General features: G+C 46.3%; 1 pseudogene; it reads left to right on the top strand.

Annotated features, from left to right (window-relative positions):
• LOC141091199 (cyclin-dependent kinase 13-like) overlaps positions 1–5,488 on the top strand; it is a 28,703-nt pseudogene extending 23,215 nt beyond the window's left edge.
• Positions 5,489–22,583: the final 17,095 nt, after the last annotated feature.

Below are 22,583 nucleotides of genomic sequence, written 5' to 3' on the forward strand. Positions count from 1 at the left end.
TCATCATGAAGAGTCTATGTCATACTATGTCTTGGGTGGAATGCCAACACCCATCGTTTTAGGCCTCCCTTGGTTGAAAAGACACAACCCGGTGATATATTGGCGATCCAGGAAAGTAATCAGCTGGGGTCAGTCGTGTGAAAGCTGCTGCCTGGGGGCTACTGTCTCTGCCGTCTTTCTACAACCGTCCCCTTCTTCTCCAGAGGGGCAGCAGAGGTACTGCTAGGGAGTAGGGGCAAGTCTCAGCCCTCACCGTTAGCCAACCCTGAGAGTCGGAGTCCTTTTAGGAGGAGGGGTCAGGGGAGGGTGGTGTTTTTCTCTGAGAATTGTGGGAGTGTGAGTGTAGTGACACTGTTGACGGTTCTGTGAAGAGTTCACCATCTTGTGGCAAACGTGTGTGAGGCAATAAATGTTCAGGTCTGGACCTGTATGTGAATGAGTATGTATGGGTGTCCACCGAAAACAGCTGGTGGAAGTGTGCTGCTGGGGTCTGGAGTTCTCCAATGATCGGGTCGTATCTGGTGTTGGCCATTTTTGGCCCGGGGACTTACAAGTTGGAGTTACCCCAGTAATGCCCGTACACAACTCATTCCCCAGGTCGGCGCTCTTGAGATTTGTGGCGCCTCCGGAGCATACAATGTCACCTCCATCAGTCCACGTTTGCCATAAACCTGTGAGTCAGGTGATTGCCGAGGTGAACTCTGGTGGATCGAGGCACCTCATTGTAGGTTGTTTTCTGGTGAGGTGCAGTGTTGAGGGTACAGAGGCCCCTCATTGAAGGAGGGGTATGTCACGATCCATTTTTGAATCTGTGTCTGTGTGATCTAGGATTCTCATATATAAACTTTTTTTCTTTCAGGCCATCGGGGCTTAACATCAGTTTTCCCCCCCCGGTAAACGCTGGTGTAATTGCATTGCTAGGTGAGTTTTCAGATGCAGGTGGTGACCACTCCAAAATAGCTTTAAAAGGACATCTGATGCTTCAGCTAACTGTTGGTGATACACTTCCTCTTTGGAGACCAACCAAGCAGGAGTCAGGAGCTGGCTGAGTGCAGTGGAACTTCAGTGATTACAGTGATCTGGTGCCTACACTGCTGTGCTTTACAGCAGAAAGCTAAGTGTTGCTTGTTTTACCTTGTCTGTCATATCTTCCCTTGGTGTTGTATTAGTGCAGCAGTGGGATCAGTGTCCGCACTTGCCAATTCCCTACTGAGGGATAGGTGCAGGGCAAGTGAGGGCTGAGGTATCCTGCTCGGCGATGGTTTGAAAAAAGCCATATAGGGACATCAGGATAGTCCAGGACACAGCCTCAGGAGAGTGCAGGAGGTGTCCTTTTCCCTGTTCCCTATTGCAGGGCCTACCATTGTAATTGTGTCCTCGGTGTTCTCTTGTTTGTTTGCTGCTTGGCGACCGACCGATTGCTGGGTCATGTCGCACAGGGCCAGTCATTTCATGACCAATGTAGTTGCATAAATATCCTTTAACTAATACTTTGTTGAAGTATCCTTTGAATTTATGACAGCATTCATTCCTTTTGGAAATGAGTCTGTCATCATGGCACAATAGAATTATACATTTTTGCCGATTTTTCCTTGAAGTAGTGCTCCAAATCTGTCAGATTGTGAGGGCATATTCTGTATATTGCCCTCTTCAGTATAGCCCACAGATTTTCACTAGCATTCAGATCTTGGCTGTGGTAAGGCCATTCCAAAAATTTGATCTTCTAGCAAAGCCATTCTTTTGTTAATTAGGAGGAATAATTTGGGTCGTGCTGAAAAGTGAAATTTCACTTCATCTTCAGCTGTTTAGAAAAGGCCTGAAGGTTTTGTTGCAAAAGTGATTGATAGTTGGAACTGTTTATAATTTCCTCCATCCTAAATCCTCAGCTACAGCTGTCAAAAAACAGTCCCAAAGCATAATTTTGCCTCCACCAAGCCCTACTGTGGGCATAGTGTTCTTTTGATCATATGCAGTGTTGCCTCTGTGCCAAACATACATTTTGCAGCTACAGTGGGGAAAAAAGTATTTAGTCAGCTACCAATTGTGCAAGTTTGCCCACTTAAAAGGATTAGAGAGGCCTGTAATTGACATGATAGGTAGACCACAACTATGAGAATCAAAATGAGAAAATATATCCAGAAAATCACCTTGACTAATTTTGCAAGATTTGTTTTGCAAATTATGGTGGAAAATAAGTATTTGGTCACCTAAAGCCATGCAGTATTTCTGGCTCTCACAAGCCTGTAACTTCTTCTTTAAGAGACTCCCTCTGTCCTACACTTATTACCTGTAGTATTGGCAACTTCAAACATGCAAATAAAGTCTGTGGAGCCTTATTTAAGAGTAAAAAGAGCTGGATATTGACTTAAAGGGCCACTTAATATGGTGGTAATGGTGGTTTCCGAAAGGAGCCACCCCTTGGCTGGGTCCTTCCCTGGAGGAAGATCAGGCTATTCCCGTGTTTGAGACTCTTAAATGAGGCTCCACGGACTTTATTTGCATATTCGTATTTTCCAGGGAGCATTGCACCTAGGATTTCACTGATTGAACGCCTTTGCCGGCTGCCGCAGTGTTTTCTTTGACTTGTCTCCCTGAGGTCAGTGATTGTTTCATGATGTTGGTCTACTAGGCATTGCTCCCACCTAGCCAGAATCCTACACCACACTGATGAGGGGCAACACCCCGAAACAGCTGTCTGTGGATGGATACCTGGCCTTGGTATTTCCCTTGTCATATCTGTAAACTTGTAAAGAGCTGGATATTGACTTAAAGGGCCACTTAATATGGTGGTAATGGTGGTTTCCGAAAGGAGCCACCCCTTGGCAGGGTCCTTCCCTGGAGGAAGATCTGGCTAGTCCCGTGTTTGAGACTCTTAAATGAGGCTCCACAGACTTTATTTGTATATTCGTATTTCTCAGGGAGCATTGCACCTAGGATTTCACTGATTGATCGCCTTTGCCGGCTGCTGCAGTGTTTTCTTTGACTGGTCTCCCTGAGGTCAGTGATTGTTTTGTGATGCACAACTTCAAACAGTCACACTCCAAACTCCACTATAGTGAAGACCAAAGAGCTGTCGAAGGACACCAGAAACAAAATTGTAGTCCTGCATCAGGCTGGAAAGAATTAATCTCCAATAGGCAAGCAGCTTAGTGTGATGAAATCAACTGTGGGAGCAATAATAAGAAAATAGAAGACATACAAGACCACTAATAATCTTCCTCAATCTTGGGCTCCAGGGAAGATCTCACCTCATGGGGTCAAAATGATCACAAGAATGGTGAGCAAAATTCCCTGAACAACATAGGGGGACCTAGTGAATGACTTGCATAGAGATGGGACCACCATAACCAAGGCTACCATCAGTAACACACTACGCTGCCAGGGACTCAGATCCTGCAGTGCCAGACATGTTCCCCTGCTTAAGCCAGTACATATCTGGGCTCATCTGAAGTTTGCTAGAGAGCATTTGGAACATCCATAAGAATATCGGGAGAATTTCATATGGTCTGATGAAGCCAAAGTAGAACAGTTTGGTAGAAACAAAACTCATTGTGTTTGGAGGAGACAGAATGCTGAGTTGCATCCAAAGAACACCATACCTACTGTGAATCATGGAGGTGGAAACATCATGCTTTGGGGCTGTTTCTTTGCAAAGGGACCAGGATGACTGATCCATGTACATGAAAGAATGAATGAGGCCATGTATCATGAGATTTTGAGTGCAAACTTCCTTCCATCAGCAAGGGCATTGGATAAAACATAGATGGGTTTTTCATCATGATAATGATCCCAAGCACACCACCAGGGCAATGAAGAAGTGGCTTCATAAGGAGCATATGAAGGTCCTGGACTGGCCTAGCCAGTCTCCACATCTCAGCCCCATAGAAAACCTTTTGAGGGATTTGAAAATCTGTGTTGCCCAGTGACAGGCCCAAAACATCAATGCTCTAGTGGAGATCTGCATTGAGGAATGGGCCAACATACCACCAACAGTATGTCCCGACCCCCGGAGAGGGAGACTGGGAGTATGAAGCTTGTTACTACCTGAGCTGCTGCTTATCGCCCAGACCTGGAGGCCTCAGGAGGACACGACGAAGAGACCGGCGCTGCGGCCCGCAGCCTCGTACAGGCCCAGGTGGGAGGAGTCGGCCGAGGCGCACAGCAAGCAGCCGCCCAAGGCCTACAGAGGGCAGCGGGCATACAGGGAGTCTCCTCCCGGGAACCACCGCAAGAAATCCATCAGCCCGACCCGTTCCCCCAGCCCCAGCTACAGCGGGCACTGAGCAGGCCGCCGCTCCCCCAACTATGACCGGATGGACACGTCGTCCCCGCCCGGCGCCGCTCCCGCAGCCCATACAGCCCGGCCAGCAGGTGTAATGCAAGATCCTGGAGCAGAAATCCTTACAAAGCTCGACGGTCTCGCTCTCGAAGCCGTCATAGAGTTTTCCGGTCCAGAAGCAGGCAGTCTAGCATTTCACCAAGTACTCTCACCCTGAAGAGCAGTCTAGCTGCAGGACTAAACAAGAACAAAAAAGCTAGAGAAGCCAAGGCTGCCAGGGCCTTGGCAAAAGCTTCCAGCACTTCCTCTCCCACCAAAGGGCAATCAGATGCTGTCAGTAATGTCCAGCAGGCAAACCATGCCAAGGAGCCAAAGAAAACAAAAGTGGACAGTGCACCATCTCCTACTGCAAAAAGTGACAAAGTTAGAGTCAAAGCATTAGACCATACGTCAGCTGTGGAAAGTAACCCAAAGGCTGACGAAGCCAAGACCAGTGGAAAGTCAGGCAAAGCAAACTCCGGTAGAGAGGTTGCCTCTAGTCAAAAAGATAAAGGCAAAGTCCATAAAGCGGCCTCCACAAGCAATGAGAAAGCTAAAAGTTCTGGGTCACCACCAGCACTACCTCTTCCCATAGTCCTCTCCAATGACGCCAACAGTTTCAGAAGCTGTATCTCAGGAAAGTCTGTCAAGAAGGAAATGGAGAGAAAACTTCGGCACCTGCTGTCTGACTTGCCACTGCCGCCTGTCTATACTGCATGTGGAGACATGTCTTGTAGCCCAAAGGAGAAGAAAACGCAAGTGAAGAACATAAAGAGGCCCAAGATCTGTGGTCCTCGCTGTGGTGAAATCCATGAGGATGAAATAGACTCGGGCAAACGTTGTGTGGACAAATTTGATATTATTGGAATCATCGGGGAAGGTACCTATGGACAGGTGTACAAGGCCAGAGATAAAGACACCGGAGAAATGGTGGCTTTAAAGAAAGTACATTTGGACAATGAGAAAGAAGGATTCCCTGTCACAGCTATACGTGAAATTAAGCTTCTTCGGCAGCTCATACACCAGAGCATTATAAACATGAAGGAGATAGTCACAGACAAAGAAGATGCCATGGACTTCAAGAACAATAAAGGTGCATTTTACCTGGTGTTTAAGTATATGGACCATGACCTCATGGGCAGGGGTGAACCTAGCCTCTCTGCTGCCTGAGGTGAACAGCAAAATGACGCCCCCCACACACACACAAAGTAAATTTTCATATCTATCCTGTAAAACTGAGTACAATAGTGGACATTTTGATTAAGATAAATAGAAAAAAAAGGTGTCCAAACACAAGGATGTCAGCTCCATGACACGCACATACAAGAGCAACACAGAAGTATCCAGAACAAGGGTCATTAATGGCAATGGTAGGCCTGGCACAGAGCTGGACTGGGACAAAAAAGCAGCCCTACCACACAAATCCAACCAGCCCACAATCTATAACACTCATCAGCCCCAATCAGTGAATTTTTGCTATACTTTTTCGTCCCCTCATCACTCTCTTTATTTGAAGTTATTTGAAGAGCCACATGTGAATGGCACCACAGTGCGTATGATTGACCACAGCTCCATTTACATGGTGCTCTTCAAAGCTACGTTTCCCAGGATCATGGGGCTCCCAGTGGTCAGATCCACAACAAACATAAAGTCATCCTCTATCCCCACATAATTCTCCATACAGTATTATGGACCCCATATAATGCTCCACACAGTATAATGGGCCCCATATATTACTTCATACAATATATTAGGCCCCATGTATTGCTGCATACAGTATAATGGGCACCATATATTACTTCATACAGCTTAATGGGCCCCATTTATTACTCCATACAGCACAGTGGGCCCCATATATTACTTCATACAGTATAATGGGCCCCATATATTACTTCATACAGTATAATGGGCACCATATATTACTTCATACAGTGTAATAGGCCCCATATAATTCTTCTCACCATACCCCGCTGCTCTGGTCTCCTCAGTGTATTCTGGTCCTCCGCACTGCTTGGCACAGGAACATCATTAACTTTACGTATATAATTGTCCACTTGGACTGATAGTAATAGTGATTTTTTTGTACCCTGTTGTCTGGGGCTGGCCCACTTTATGGGGGTGCTCAGGGAATATGATTATACAACAGTAAAAAGTATGAAAGGATCAATGTGACCAGTGCCGAGAGAAAAAAGAAAACAAAGAGAGAAAGAAAGAAGAGAGAGAGAGAAAGAAAGAGGGGAAAGAAAGAACAGAGAGAGAAAGAAAGAAGAAAGAATGAAAGAAAGAAACAGAGAGAAAGAAAGAGGGGACAGAAAAAAAGAACAGACAGAGAGAGAGAGAGAAAGAAAGATGGGACAGAAAAAAAGAACAGAGAGAGAGAAAAAAGAAATATGGGAAAGAAAGAACAGAGGGAGAGAGAAAGAAAGAGGGGAAAGAAAGAACAGAGAGAGAAAGAAAAAGAAAGAAAGAGGGGAAAGAAAGAACATAGAGAGAGAAAGAAAGAGAAAGAGGGGAAAGAAAGAACATAGAGAGAAAGAAAGAAAGAGGGGAAAGAAAGAAAGAAACAACAGAGAGAGAAAGAAAGAAAGGGGAAAGAAATAACAGAGAGAAAGAAAGAGGGGACAGAAAAAGAACAGAGAGAGAGAAAAAAAGAAAGAGGGGAAAGAAAAACAGAGAGGGAGAAAGTAAGAGGGGAAAGAAAGAACAGAGAGAGAAAGAAAGAGGGGAAAGAAAGAACAGAGAGAGAGACAAAGAACAGAGAGAAAGAAAGGAAGAACAGAGAGAGAAAGAACAGGGAGAGAAAGAGATTAGAGAGAGAAGGAAAGATTACAGGAAGAAAGAGGGTATAGAAAGAGAAAGTAAGAAAGAACAGAGCAAAAGAAAGAACAGAGAGAAAGAGGGGAAAGAAAGAACAGAGAGTGAGAAAGAAAGAGGGGAAAGAAAGAAAGAACAGAGAAAGAAAAAAGAAAGAAAAAAACAGTGAGAAAAAGAGTGGGCAGAAAAAAAGTCTAGAGAGAGAGAAAAAAAAAGAAAGAGGAGAAAGAAAGAATGGAGAGGGAGAGAGAAAGAGAGGGGAAATAAATAAAAAACAGAAAGAAAGAAAGAAAGAAAGAAAGAAAGAACAGAGAGAGAAAGAAATAGGGGAAAGAAAGAGCAGAGAAAGAGAAAGGATGATGGGAAAGAAAGAGAACAGAGAGAGAGAAAGAGAGGAAAGAAAGAAGAGAGAGAAAGAATGAGGTGAAAGAAAGAGAACAGAGAGAGAAAGGTAGAACAGAGAGAGAAAGAACAGAGAGAGAAACAAAAAGCAGAGAGAAAAAGAAAGAAAGATTAGAGAGAAAGAAAGAGGGGAAAGAAAGAACATAGAGAGAGATAAAGGAAGAGGGGAAAGAAAGAAAGAACAGAGAGAAAGAAAGAAGAGAGAGAAAGAGAGGAAAGAAAGAAAAGAGAGAGAGACAGAAAAAAAGAAAGATTAGACAGAGAAAGAAAGAAAGATTCTATAAAGATACTATAGCAGCCTGGCTCCCATCGTAGTGCCCACCTGAGCCTCCCGATGCAGGACATATCATGATCCGCTCACATGGCCGGCATCCCCGAATCCAAGGCAATCCCGCTGTCCGCGCTGTCAGAGGACACAGTGATGGATCTGAAGCATTCCCTGAAGTGCCTCCATGGTTCCGTCACAATCTCCTCCTGAAATTACCTCATTTCTGGTCAGCTTCTAGCACGTCACTTCCGGTGGAGCGTCATGTGCAAATTTTAAAGTGCTCCTCGAGGCTCCGCCGTGTACTCCTGTGTCCACGGGAAAAGTAAGCTTCCGGCCGGGGCAGACTCTCAAAATCGGAACTGTCCCACTGGGAGGTATGGATGCTCCCCACCATACACCTTGTACACGTATGGCTCCACACACCTCATACACACATGGTTCCGCTCTGTGCACCTCGCACACACGGCTCCGCTCTGTACACCTCGCACACACGGCTCCATTCAGTACACACATGGCTCCACTCCGTAAACCTTGTACACATGCGGCTCTGCTCCATACACCTTTACACACGTGGTCACGCTCTGTATACCTTGTACACACATGGCTCCACTCCGTAAACCTTGTACACATGCGGCTTTGCTCCATACACCTCGTACATACGCGGTTCCACTCCATACACATGTGGCTCCACTCCGTACACACACGGCTCTGCTCCGCACACACACTGCTCCATTTTGTATGCCCCATACACACAGCTCCACTCCGTACAACCCTTACACACGTGGCTCCGCTCCATACACGCCGTACACACGTGGCTCCGCTCCGTACACCCCGTACACACGTGGCTCCGCTCCGTACAAATGGGGCTCCAGTCTGTACTCCTTGCACACACATGGCTCCACTCCATAAATCTCGTCCACATGCGGCTCTGCTCTGTACACCTTTTACAGACGTGGCCACGCTCTGTACTCCTTGTACAGACACAGCTCCGCTCCGTACACCCCTTACACACACGCGGCTCCGTACACACGTGGCTCCACTCAGTACACACATGGCTCCACTACGTAAACCTCTTACACATGGGTCTCTGCTCTGTACACCTTTTACACACGTGGCCATGCTCTGTACGCCCTGTACACACACGGCTCCGCTCCATAAGCCTTGCATACATGCGGCTTTGCTCCATACACCTCGCACACATGCGGCTCCGCTCCATATAAACACGGCTCCACTCCGTACACACGCTGCTCTGCTCCATACACACACGAGCCCGCTCTGTACACCTCGCACACAAACGGCTCCACTCAGTACACCTCGTACACATGTGGCTCTGCTCCGCACACCTTTTACACACGTGGCCACGCTCTGTACACCTTGTACACACATGGCTCCACTCAGTAAACCTTGTACACATGCGGCTTTGCTCTGTACACTTCGCACACACGCGGCTCCGCTCCATACACACGCGACTCCACTCCGTATACACATGGCTCTGCTCCGCTCCATACACACGGCTCAGCTCCATACACTTCGTACACACAGGGCTCTGTTTTGTATGCCCCATACACACACAGCTCCACTCCGTGCAACCTGTACACATGCGGCTCCGCTCCGCACACCTCGTACACATGCGGCTCCGCTCCATACACCTTGCACACGTGCGGCTTCGCTCCGTACACCTAGCACACGTGCGGCTCCACTCCGTACACCTCGTACACGTGCGACTCCGCTCCGTACACCTTGCACACGCGCGGCTCCGCTCCGTACACCTCGCACATGTGCGGCTCTGCTCCGAACACCTCATACACGTGCGGCTCTGCTCCGTACACCTCATACATGCGCGGCTCCGCTCCGTACACCTCGAACACACGCGACTCCACTCCTGGTACACACGCGGCTCCACTACGTACACCTGGTACACACCTGACTCTGCTCTGTACAATCCGTACACACGCGGCTCCACTACGTACAACCTGTACACACACGGCTCTGCTACATCCACCCTGTAAACTCCTCCTGACCTCACACAGAAACTTCCCTTCATCCAGCACGGCAGAGTCCTGCATACACTGAGAGGCCCCTGATCATGTGACCTCGACTCCTCCCCTCCTGTGACCTCATCACAGGTCCTGTGGCAGAATCGATACTCCCTGCTCTGCCACAGAATCAGATACAGTTACAGGCGGCAGCGTAGCCCTGGTGGGCCCCCTCAGAGCACGGGGCCTGGGGCGACCGCCCCCTCTGCCCCCCCCCGGTAGCTACGCTACTGCTTCACACTGTCACACAACACACAAACACAATGAGTGACTCACCGCAAACAGCATTGCAGGAGCATGGCGTCGGCACCACATTATCTGATTGCAGGGGACGGCGCCGCTCTGCCGCCCCCTGTCTTCAGAGACTGAGCGTCGCCTGAGCTAACTTCTCAGATTGACTCATGGATGATACGGCCCTTCTAAGGGTCTGCTGGAATCAGGACTAGTGCATTTCACCAACAGTATATGTCAACCTTGTGAAGACTTACAGAAAATGTTTGACCTCTGTCATTGCTAACAAAGGATATATAACAAAATATTGTGATGAACTTTTGTTTATGACCAAATCCTTATTTTCCACCATAATTTGCAAAATAAATCTTGCCTGGATTTGTTTTCTCATTTTGACTCTCATAGTTGTGGTCTACCTATGATGTCAATTACAGGCCTCTCTCATCTTTTTAAGTGGGAGAAGTTGCACAATTGGTGGCTGACTAAATACTTTTCTCCCCACTGTATAAGATTCCTTTGCTATGTTGTAAGCTATTTATGGAGTTATAAGAAAGAGTTATACAAACACATTATTTTAGTTCTTAATTTTTATTTTCCCCCTCAAATGATTTCAGTTTTTTTCTCATTGACAATGCACATAATATGGGCGACATTAAAGGTGGAAAAAAGTGTGAAATCATTCTTCTTGTTATGATTTTTACATACTAAAAAATGGTATGGAGAATGTTACATGCTTTACACAACCAATACTGGCCAGAAATTCTTGCAGCTTCTTTAACTTTGCTTTAGGACTCCTTGCAGCTTCCCTCACCAATTTTCTTTTTGTTTTTCATATATTTTTGAGAGACATCCAGTTCTAGCTAATATCACTATTGTGCCAAATTTAAGCCACTTCTTGATGACTATCGTCATAGTATTCATAGTATTTCATGGGACGCCTTGGAAAAATGTTTTTACCCTTCACGTGACCAATAACTTTCAACAAACAGATCCCCATGTTATAAGCTTTTTATGTATTGTGCCTTTTGCTATAAATTGCAATAAAGAAAATGTTTGAAGAATACAACTAGAGCAGATAAAATTCATATACCCTTAATGAGAATCCCTTTAAATGATGGCAGCTGTGAACTGACTTCAATTCAACATGAGATTAAATGTGATTTGCAAATTCTGTACACAACCACTTCTACAATTATAAGAAGGTGTTTACACATTTGCAACCCAATTGTTTTAGTTCTATATTTTTATTTTTCCTCTCTAAATGATTTCTGCTCTTTTCCCAATGTATTTATACCGATGGTTCATCAGACAGCACTCAGCCCAATATTATACTATGGGGCAGTACAGATCTGCAATTATTTTCTCATGCTGCTTCTTGAGAAAACAATCATAGCATGCTGCAAGTGGCTCTGATATTCCGATCGTGCGCACCCATGCATGTCTATGGATGCTTGTGAAACATCGGACTGTACTTTGGTTGAATAAATGTGATGCAAACTGACCGACTTGTGAGGCGCTGCCCTTATTTATTCTCTGGTATTTGGACGTGTTCCGAGAAGGACTCCTAGGATGTGACGTGCGCTCCACCTTTGGGTAAGGTTGACCCTATTGCTCCATGAGGTGCTGTGAGTCTAAGGTTATGTGACTAAGTGCACTTGGATGTCATCTGAGTGCAGTGCTATGCACGCTCAAAGAGACAATGGAGAAGATGGAGAAAATAAGGCTATGTGCCCATGTATGCAGAAAATTTCTGCATGAAAACCGGACTCCTTCCCAGAAAACTCGCATTTTTTCCCACGAGTTTTTTGTGCGTTTTTTGCGCAAAAAACGTGCGTTTTTGATGCGTTTTTTTTCGACGCGTCCCCAGTCTCATAGAAAATAGCTAAAAACGCGGACTGTTCCGCAAAATTAATGAGCATGCTGCGTTTTTTACTGCAATTCGTTTTTTTAGCGGAAAAAAACGCATCAATGTGCACAAAAAGTGCAGAATGCATTAAAATGAATGGGATACTTCTTTTAAGCGATTTTTAAGCTTTTTTGCTGGTAAAAATGCTTAAAAAACGCGAAAATAAACACGTGGTCACACAGCCTAAGTTCTCCATCTTCTCCTCACCTTTACTGCGAATATCTCATGCAAGAGAATCGGGTCACAGTTAGACGACACTTGGATCAAACTCTGACTGCTTAGCATAAGCAGCCGATTCTCTTGCATTAGCTAATCAATGCCAGTGTGAACGAACCCTTTGGGTGACAAAAAATGTGAAAAGAGTTCTAAAATGCTTATTCTTGGTATCATTTTTACATGACTTTTTAACAGGGGTCTGCAGATATTTTTTATCCACACAGCTGCACACACTGCACCCGACTCTCAATATTGTAGTTGATAGAGAAGTTTGTTACCAGACCTGTCCATCAACTTCATCCAATTGAAAAACAGCATTCCCAGTGTTCGCAGTGTTAGAAAACTAAGATAGATAGGTCTGGTCACTTGCTGCTTCAGCTGCCATTTTGAGAGCGGAACAGCTGTGTAGTCTGAGGAAGCCTACTCTAAGGCCGGCGTCACATACAACGATAAAAAAATCAGTCCAATTTTTACGGACCAACATCGGACAAATGTTTCATGAAGAGTGATCCGTCTGTCATCCGAATTTCCTGCGATGATCCGATTTTATTCTCATGTAAGCATCTGTTTGATATCCATCTGGCGATATTTTCTCGGAGGCTTGCAAAATGGACAAATAACGGTTTTTAGGCCAGAAACTAATTTAAATCATGATCCAGCCCTATATTTATGGGCTCTACAACAGGTGGGAGCCTGCTACCTTTGCCATAGAGTCAGTGCTTGGATTTGGTTTTCTCTGCTTTGTGCTAAACATGATAGACAGGCTGACTTTTAACACCACTGAGCGTGTTCTTTTCTATTGGGTTATATCCCGACGTTTTGGTGAGCCATACCCTGTGATTGCCGATCCAAGGAGGCATAGACGAATGTGGGTCCATCTGCTTTTGTTGCGCAGGATATCTAAAGGCCATTTCCACCGTCTCTATACACTCACTGGCCACTTTATTAGGTACACCATGCTAGTAACGGGTTGGACCCACTTTTGCCTTCAGAACTGCCTCAATTCTTCGTGGCAGAGATTCAACAAGGTGCTGGAAGCATTCCTCAGAGATTTTGGACCATATTGACATGATGGCATCACACAGTTGGCGCAGATTTGTCGGCTGCACATCCCTGATGCGAATCTCCCGTTCCACCACATCCCAAAGATGCTCTATTGGATTGAGATCTGGTGACTGAGGAGGCCATTTGAGTACAGTGAACTCATTGTCATGTTCAAGAAACCAATCTGAGATGATTCGAGCTTTATGACATGGCGCATTATCCTGCTGAAAGTAGCCATCAGATGCCTGTTCTTAGCTGAGAGGAGTGGTACCCAGTGTGGTCTTCTGCTGCTGTAGCCCATCTGCCTCAAAGTTCGACGCACTGTGCGTTCAGAGATGCTCTTCTGCCTACCTTGGTTGTAACGGGTGGCAATTTGAGTCACTGTTGCCTTTCTATCAGCTCGAACCAGTATGTCCATTCTCCTCTGACCTCTGGCATCAACAAGGCATTTCCGGCCACAGAACTGCCGCTCACTGGATTTTTTTTCTTTTTCGGACCATTCTCTGTAAACCCTAGAGATGGTTGTGCGTGAAAATCCCAGTAGATCAGCAGTTTCTGAAATACTCAGACCAGCCCTTCTGGCACCAACAATCATGCCACGTTCAAAGGCACTCAAATCACCTTTCTTCCCCATACTGATGCTCGGTTTGAACTGCAGGAGATTGTCTTGACCATGTCTACATGCCTAAATGCACTGAGTTGCCGCCATGTGATTGGCTGATTAGAAATTAAGTCTTAACACACAGTTGTCCGGGAAGGAACAACCACGGGAAGGGCAGTCTCCAATGAAGGAAACCACCTATGCCAAAACATGGTATCCATCCACATACAGCTGTTTCGGGGTATTGCCCCTCATCAGTGTGGAGTAGGAAACTGGCTGGTAGGAGCAATGCCTAGTAAAAAGACTATGAAGAGGAGGATGAATGAACTCATGGAGATCAACATCCGACACTGCGGAGACACCATCACGTGTTTCTCAACGCAGTGATTCTAGAGCACTGCCCCCATCCCTTATGGGAAATATGCAAAACATGCAAAACAGAAGCCGCGGAGACACCATCACGTGTTTCTCAACGCAAGCAATGACCAGCCAGGTCTTTGTCCGGGAAGGAACAACCACGGGAAGGGCAGTCTCCAATGAAGGAAACCACCTATGCCAAAACATGGTATCCATCCACATACAGCTGTTTCGGGGTATTGCCCCTCATCAGTGTGGAGTAGGAAACTGGCTGGTAGGAGCAATGCCTAGTAAAAAGACTATGAAGAGGAGGATGAATGAACTCATGGAGATCAACATCCGACACTGCGGAGACACCATCACGTGTTTCTCAACGCAGTGATTCTAGAGCACTGCCCCCATCCCTTATGGGAAATATGCAAAACATGCAAAACAGAAGCCGCGGAGACACCATCACGTGTTTCTCAACGCAAGCAATGACCAGCCAGGTCTTTGTCCGGGAAGGAACAACCACGGGAAGGGCAGTCTCCAATGAAGGAAACCACCTATGCCAAAACATGGTATCCATCCACATACAGCTGTTTTGGGGTATTGCCCCTCATCAGTGTGGAGTAGGAAACTGGCTGGTAGGAGCAATGCCTAGTAAAAAGACTATGAAGAGGAGGATGAATGAACTCATGGAGATCAACATCCGACACTGCGGAGACACCATCACGTGTTTCTCAACGCAGTGATTCTAGAGCACTGCCCCCATCCCTTATGGGAAATATGCAAAACATGCAAAACAGAAGCCGCGGAGACACCATCACGTGTTTCTCAACGCAAGCAATGACCAGCCAGGTCTTTGTCCGGGAAGGAACAACCACGGGAAGGGCAGTCTCCAATGAAGGAAACCACCTATGCCAAAACATGGTATCCATCCACATACAGCTGTTTCGGGGTATTGCCCCTCATCAGTGTGGAGTAGGAAACTGGCTGGTAGGAGCAATGCCTAGTAAAAAGACTATGAAGAGGAGGATGAATGAACTCATGGAGATCAACATCCGACACTGCGGAGACACCATCACGTGTTTCTCAACGCAGTGATTCTAGAGCAGTGCCCCCATCCCTTATGGGAAATATGCAAAACATGCAAAACAGAAGCCGCGGAGACACCATCACGTGTTTCTCAACGCAAGCAATGACCAGCATAGGTCATTTTGGCATAGGTGGTTTCCTTCATTGGAGACTGCCCTTCCCGTGGTTGTTCCTTCCCGGACAAAGACCTGGCTGGTCATTGCTTGCGTTGAGAAACACGTGATGGTGTCTCCGCAGCTTCTGTTTTGCATGTTTTGCATATTTCCCATAAGGGATGGGGGCAGTGCTCTAGAATCACTGCGTTGAGAAACACGTGATGGTGTCTCCGCAGTGTCGGATGTTGATCTCCATGAGTTCATTCATCCTCCTCTTCATAGTCTTTTTACTAGGCATTGCTCCTACCAGCTAGTTTCCTACTCCACACTGATGAGGGGCAATACCCCGAAACAGCTGTATGTGGATGGATACCATGTTTTGGCATAGGTGGTTTCCTTCATTGGAGACTGCCCTTCCCGTGGTTGTTCCTTCCCGGACAAAGACCTGGCTGGTCATTGCTTGCGTTGAGAAACACGTGATGGTGTCTCCGCGGCTTCTGTTTTGCATGTTTTGCATATTTCCCATAAGGGATGGGGGCAGTGCTCTAGAATCACTGCGTTGAGAAACACGTGATGGTGTCTCCGCAGTGTCGGATGTTGATCTCCATGAGTTCATTCATCCTCCTCTTCATAGTCTTTTTACTAGGCATTGCTCCTACCAGCCAGTTTCCTACTCCACACTGATGAGGGGCAATACCCCAAAACAGCTGTATGTGGATGGATACCATGTTTTGGCATAGGTGGTTTCCTTCATTGGAGACTGCCCTTCCCGTGGTTGTTCCTTCCCGGACAAAGACCTGGCTGGTCATTGCTTGCGTTGAGAAACACGTGATGGTGTCTCCGCGGCTTCTGTTTTGCATGTTTTGCATATTTCCCATAAGGGATGGGGGCAGTGCTCTAGAATCACTGCGTTGAGAAACACGTGATGGTGTCTCCGCAGTGTCGGATGTTGATCTCCATGAGTTCATTCATCCTCCTCTTCATAGTCTTTTTACTAGGCATTGCTCCTACCAGCCAGTTTCCTACTCCACACTGATGAGGGGCAATACCCCGAAACAGCTGTATGTGGATGGATACCATGTTTTGGCATAGGTGGTTTCCTTCATTGGAGACTGCCCTTCCCGTGGTTGTTCCTTCCCGGACAAAGACCTGGCTGGTCATTGCTTGCGTTGAGAAACACGTGATGGTGTCTCCGCGGCTTCTGTTTTGCATGTTTTGCATATTTCCCATAAGGGATGGGGGCAGTGCTCTAGAATCACTGCGTTGAGAAATACGTGATGGTGTCTCCGCAGTGTCGGATGTTGATCTCCATGAGTTCATTCATCCTCCTCTTCATAGTCTTTTTACTAGGCATTGCTCCTACCAGCCAGTTTCCTACTCCACACTGATGAGGGGCAATACCCCGAAACAGCTGTATGTGGATGGATACCATGTTTTGGCATAGGTGGTTTCCTTCATTGGAGACTGCCCTTCCCGTGGTTGTTCCTTCCCGGACAAAGACCTGGCTGGTCATTGCTTGCGTTGAGAAACACGTGATGGTGTCTCCGCGGCTTCTGTTTTGCATGTTTTGCATATTTCCCATAAGGGATGGGGGCAGTGCTCTAGAATCACTGCGTTGAGAAACACGTGATGGTGTCTCCGCAGTGTCGGATGTTGATCTCCATGAGTTCATTCATCCTCCTCTTCATAGTCTTTTTACTAGGCATTGCTCCTACCAGCCAGTTTCCTACTCCACACTGATGAGGGGCAATACCCCGAAACAGCTGTATGTGGATGGATACCATGTTTTGGCATAGGTGGTTTCCTTCATTGGAGACTGCCCTTCCCGTGGTTGTTCCTTCCCGGACAAAGACCTGGCTGGTCATTGCTTGCGTTGAGAAACACGTGATGGTGTCTCCGCGGCTTCTGTTTTGCATGTTTTGCATATTTCCCATAAGGGATGGGGGCAGTGCTCTAGAATCACTGCGTTGAGAAACACGTGATGGTGTCTCCGCAGTGTCGGATGTTGATCTCCATGAGTTCATTCATCCTCCTCTTCATAGTCTTTTTACTAGGCATTGCTCCTACCAGCCAGTTTCCTACTCCACACTGATGAGGGGCAATACCCCGAAACAGCTGTATGTGGATGGATACCATGTTTTGGCATAGGTGGTTTCCTTCATTGGAGACTGCCCTTCCCGTGGTTGTTCCTTCCCGGACAAAGACCTGGCTGGTCATTGCTTGCGTTGAGAAACACGTGATGGTGTCTCCGCGGCTTCTGTTTTGCATGTTTTGCATATTTCCCATAAGGGATGGGGGCAGTGCTCTAGAATCACTGCGTTGAGAAACACGTGATGGTGTCTCCGCAGTGTCGGATGTTGATCTCCATGAGTTCATTCATCCTCCTCTTCATAGTCTTTTTACTAGGCATTGCTCCTACCAGCCAGTTTCCTACTCCACACTGATGAGGGGCAATACCCCGAAACAGCTGTATGTGGATGGATACCATGTTTTGGCATAGGTGGTTTCCTTCATTGGAGACTGCCCTTCCCGTGGTTGTTCCTTCCCGGACAAAGACCTGGCTGGTCATTGCTTGCGTTGAGAAACACGTGATGGTGTCTCCGCGGCTTCTGTTTTGCATGTTTTGCATATTTCCCATAAGGGATGGGGGCAGTGCTCTAGAATCACTGCGTTGAGAAACACGTGATGGTGTCTCCGCAGTGTCGGATGTTGATCTCCATGAGTTCATTCATCCTCCTCTTCATTAACACACAGTTGGACAGGTGTACCTAATAAAGTGGCCAGTGAGTGTACATCTCTGCATAGCCATCTGTGTTGTGAGTTCATTTTTCCCTTCACCATTGAGGTCTGATGAACTCCCTCCTCTGGTGAAGGAAGGTAGTGAGGCTGATTACTAAACACCTGGGCAGCTAGATGATGACTGGGTGGCTGGAATTGAGGACTGGATATAAGGCTGCCGACGCCCTTCTTCCTGGCTGGTGATTTTCCTGCTGGATTCTTGGAGAACAGTCTGATTCCTGCATCTCAAAGCTAAGTTTTTCTGCTCTGCTTTGTACTCTTCAGTTTTGTTTTTGTTTTGCCTTGTTTTTTGGGAGTTCTGCCATCCCCGGCTTGGGGTGAGCTGAATTCCATTTTTGTCTCTGATCTGTTGATCTTTTGCTCTGTCTTCAGAATATACCTGAGTGCTGATATAGTCTTTTGAAGCCTAGCGACTTCAGGGCCTGTTTTTCCTATCAGTCGGTTGGCTCATTTTGATAGGGTTTTTGCGGATGGCAGACAGCAGCTTTCCTATCCTGTCCTATGTAGTTAGCTTGGGCCCCATCATTTGCTCAACCTATCTTTCTATCTGTGTTAGTGTTTTCATCTTGCTTCACCGTCATTATATGTTGGGGGCTGCCTATTGCTTTGGGGTCTGCTCTGAGGCAGTTTAGTTTTTCCCCTTTCTGTCTTTAGGCTATGTAGTTCTCCGGCTGTGATTGAGGGGTCTAGGGCACCGTAGGAACCCCTCACGGCTACTGCTAGTTGTTGTGGATAGGTCCAGGGGTCTGCAATCCGATAGCTGCCAACCTCTCTGGTTTTCCTGGACTTAGCTGGTATTTTGTTTTTTCCTCCTTCGGTGACTCAACATAACAGAATCACCAGCCATACCGCAGATCCTAGGGTACTCAATAGCAGGAGAGAATTGTAAAAAAAAATAAAAAAAAAAAAGTGTCAGAATTTTTTTTTTTGTGTGCATATTTTTTCCTCTATATCTCTGAGGCCGTAGGGGGAATTTTTCTCTCAATAGAGATGAAGCAATTGTCTGATCATGTGGAGCAGATCGCTGCTGAAGTGCGGGGAATTTCCGCCTATCTTGCTCATTCACATGCTGCTGAACCAAAGATTCCCACTCCTGATGTGTTTTTTGAGGATCGGTCTAAATTCTTGAATTTCAAGAATAATTGTAAATTATTTTTTGCCTTGAAGCGTAACTCGTCGGGGAACTCCGCGCAGCAGGTTAAAATTGTCATCTCTTTGCTGCGCGGCAATCCCCAGGATTGGGCATTTTCTTTGAAACCTGATGATCCTATTCTGAATAATGTGAACGCATTTTTTCAAGCCTTGGGGTTGTTGTATGATAAACCTAATGCTATTGATCAGGCTGAAAAGACCCTGTTGGCATTAAGCCAGGGTCGGGATTCGGCACAGTTGTACTGTGAAAAATTCCGAAAGTGGGCAGTCCTTACTACCTGGAATGATGGTGCCTTGGCAGCCCTCTTTCGGAAGGGTTTGTCAGAAACTGTAAAAGATACTATGGTGGGATTTCCTGTTCCCTCTGGTCTTGACGATTCTATGTCATTAGCCATTCAGGTGGATCGGCGTTTACGTGAACGCAAAACTACACGAGAGATGTTGCCACCTGTTGAACAAATGTCTGAACCTATGCAATGTGATAGAGTTTTGTCTAGGGCGCAACGTCAGGAGTTCAGAAGGCGTAATAAGCTGTGTTTTTTTTGTGGAGATGCCTCGCATATTATTTCTGTCTGCCCTAAACGAGAGAAACGTTGTGCACACATGTTTTCTGTGGGTGGTGTTCAACCTAAGTTTCTTCTGGCAATTACTCTGATCTGCTCCCTGTCCACATTTTCCGCCAAGGCTTTTGTGGATTCAGGAGCAGCTCTTAACCTGATGGACTTGGATTTAGCTAAACGTTGTGGATTTCCTATGACACCTCTGCGGACGCCTATCCCTTTGAGGGGTATTGATGCTACTCCTTTGGCGAAGAATAAACCTCAGTTTTGGACCCAGGTGGTAATGCGGGTCGCCCCAGTCCATCAAGAAAATTGCAGATTTTTGGTGTTGCATAATTTGCATGATACCATTTTTCTGGGGTTTCCCTGGTTGCAAATCCATAATCCAGTTCTGGATTGGAAATCTTTGTCTGTGGTGAGTTGGGGTTGTCGGTGTGCCCTTAGTGATGCTCCTGTTTTCTCCACCTCTCCCCAGTCGCATGATGTTCCTGACTATTTGTCTGACTTTTATGATGTATTTAGTGAGAATGAGTCTGTGTCTTTGCCTCCTCATCAGAGTTATGACTGTGCAATTGAGCTGAACCCGGGGTGTAAATTCCCCAAGGGTCGGCTTTTCAATTTATCTGTACCCGAGCACGAGGCTATGCGATCCTATATTAAGGAGGCATTGGAGAAGGGTCATATTAGACCATCCTCTTCACCCTTAAGTGCTTGTTTTTTTTTTGTGGCTAAAAAGGATGGTTCATTAAGGCCTTGTATTGACTATCGTGCCCTCAACAAAATTACTGTTAAATATCAGTATCCGTTACCCCTGATTTCTGATCTATTCTCCAGAGTTAAAGGTGGTTGCTGGTTTACCAAGCTTGACCTCAGGGGGCATATAATCTTATTCACATTAAGCATGGGGATGAATGGAAGATGGCGTTTAATACTCCGGAGGGACATTTTGAGTACCTGGTGATGCCTTTTGGGCTCACTAATGCCCCTTCTGTCTTCCAGTGCTTCATGAACGATATATTCCAAGACTTTGTGGATACATTTTTGATTATCTATCTGGATGATATTTTGATCTTCTCCAAGAATTGGGACTCTCATGTGGAACATGTTTGGACTGTGTTCCGGATTTTGAGGGAGAATTCCCTGTATGTCAAGGGATCGAAATGCCTTTTTGGGGTACAGAGGATTTCATTTTTGGGGTTTATTTTGTCTCCGTCAACTATTGAAATGGACCCGGCCAAGGTACAGGCCATTTATGATTGGGTTCAGCCCACTTCTTTGAAGGCCCTCCAGAAGCTTTTGGGTTTTGCTAATTTTTATCGGAAATCTATAGCTAATTTTTCTGGTATTGCCAAGCCATTGACGGATTTGACTAGGAAGGGTGCTGATGTGCTGAATTGGTCTCCGGAGGCTGTTTCTTCCTTTCAGGAGCTGAAGCGAAGATTCACTTCTGCTCCGGTTTTGCGGCAACCTGATGTCTCACTCCCGTTTCAGGTGGAGGTGGACGCTTCTGAGATTGGTGCAGGAGCGGTGTTGTCCCAAAAAGATCCTGTGACATCTAAAATGAATCCTTGTGCTTTCTTTTCCCGAAAGTTCCCCCCATCCGAACGTAACTATGATGTGGGGAATCGGGAACTGTTGGCCATGAAATGGGCATTTGAGGAGTGGAGACACAAGAATTTGATTTACCTGGAGTCGGCCAAGCGCTTGAATCCTAGACAGGCTTGGTGGGCCTTCTTTTTCACACGTTTTGATTTTGTGGTCTCTTTTCTTCCGGGCACTAAGAATGTCAAGGCAGACGCCCTCTCTAGGAGTTTCCTTGCTAATTCTCCTGTTGTGACTAAGCCTGCTACCATCTTAGGCGAGGGGGTAGTTCTTTCTGCCATCTCGCCCGATTTGAGATGTGCTCTGCAAGAGTTTCAGGAGGACAAACCTGAGCGTTGTCCCGGTGGAAAGTTGTATGTTCCTGACCAGTGGAGGAAGAGAGTGATGTCTGAAGTTCATTGCTCTGCATTGGCTGGTCATCCAGGTATTTTTGGTAATAGAGATCTGGTGAGTCGGTCTTTTTGGTGGCCCGCCTTGTCTCATGATGTCAGGAATTTTGTGCAGTCCTGTGGGTCTAAACCTTGTTCTCGCTCTAGTGGCTTGTTGATGCCTTTGCCGGTGCCCAGGAGGCCATGGAAACATATTTCAATGGATTTTATCTCTGATATGCCTGTCTCTCAGAGAATGACTGTTATTTGGGTGATTTGTGATAGATTCTCTAAGATGGTCCATCTTGTACCACTCCCTAAGTTGCCATCTTCCTCTGAGTTGGTGCCCTTGTTTTTGCAACAGGTGGTTCGCTTGCACGGGATTCCTGAGAACATTGTATCTGACAGAGGAGTTCAATTTGTGTCTAGATTTTGGAGAACTTTCTGTTCCAAGCTGGGAATTCAGTTGTCCTTCTCCTCTGTGTTTCACCCTTAGACCAATGGGCAGACGGAGAGAACAAACCAGACTTTGGAGTCGTATTTGAGATGTTTTATTTCTGCCGATCAGGATGATTGGGTTTCATTTTTGCCCTTGGCCGAATTTGCTTTAAATAATAGAGCTAGTTCTGCAACTTTGATGTCACCTTTTTTTTTGTAACTTTGGTTTTCACCCTTGATTTTCTTCAGGGCAGGTGGAGCCTTCTGCCTGCCCAGGTGTTGACACTGTGGTGGAGAGA

Source organism: Dendrobates tinctorius, unplaced genomic scaffold (genome assembly GCF_039654945.1).
Source record: "Dendrobates tinctorius isolate UK_male_01 unplaced genomic scaffold, ASM3965494v1 ptg000049l, whole genome shotgun sequence".
In the NCBI taxonomy this organism is placed as follows: Eukaryota; Metazoa; Chordata; class Amphibia; order Anura; family Dendrobatidae; genus Dendrobates; species Dendrobates tinctorius.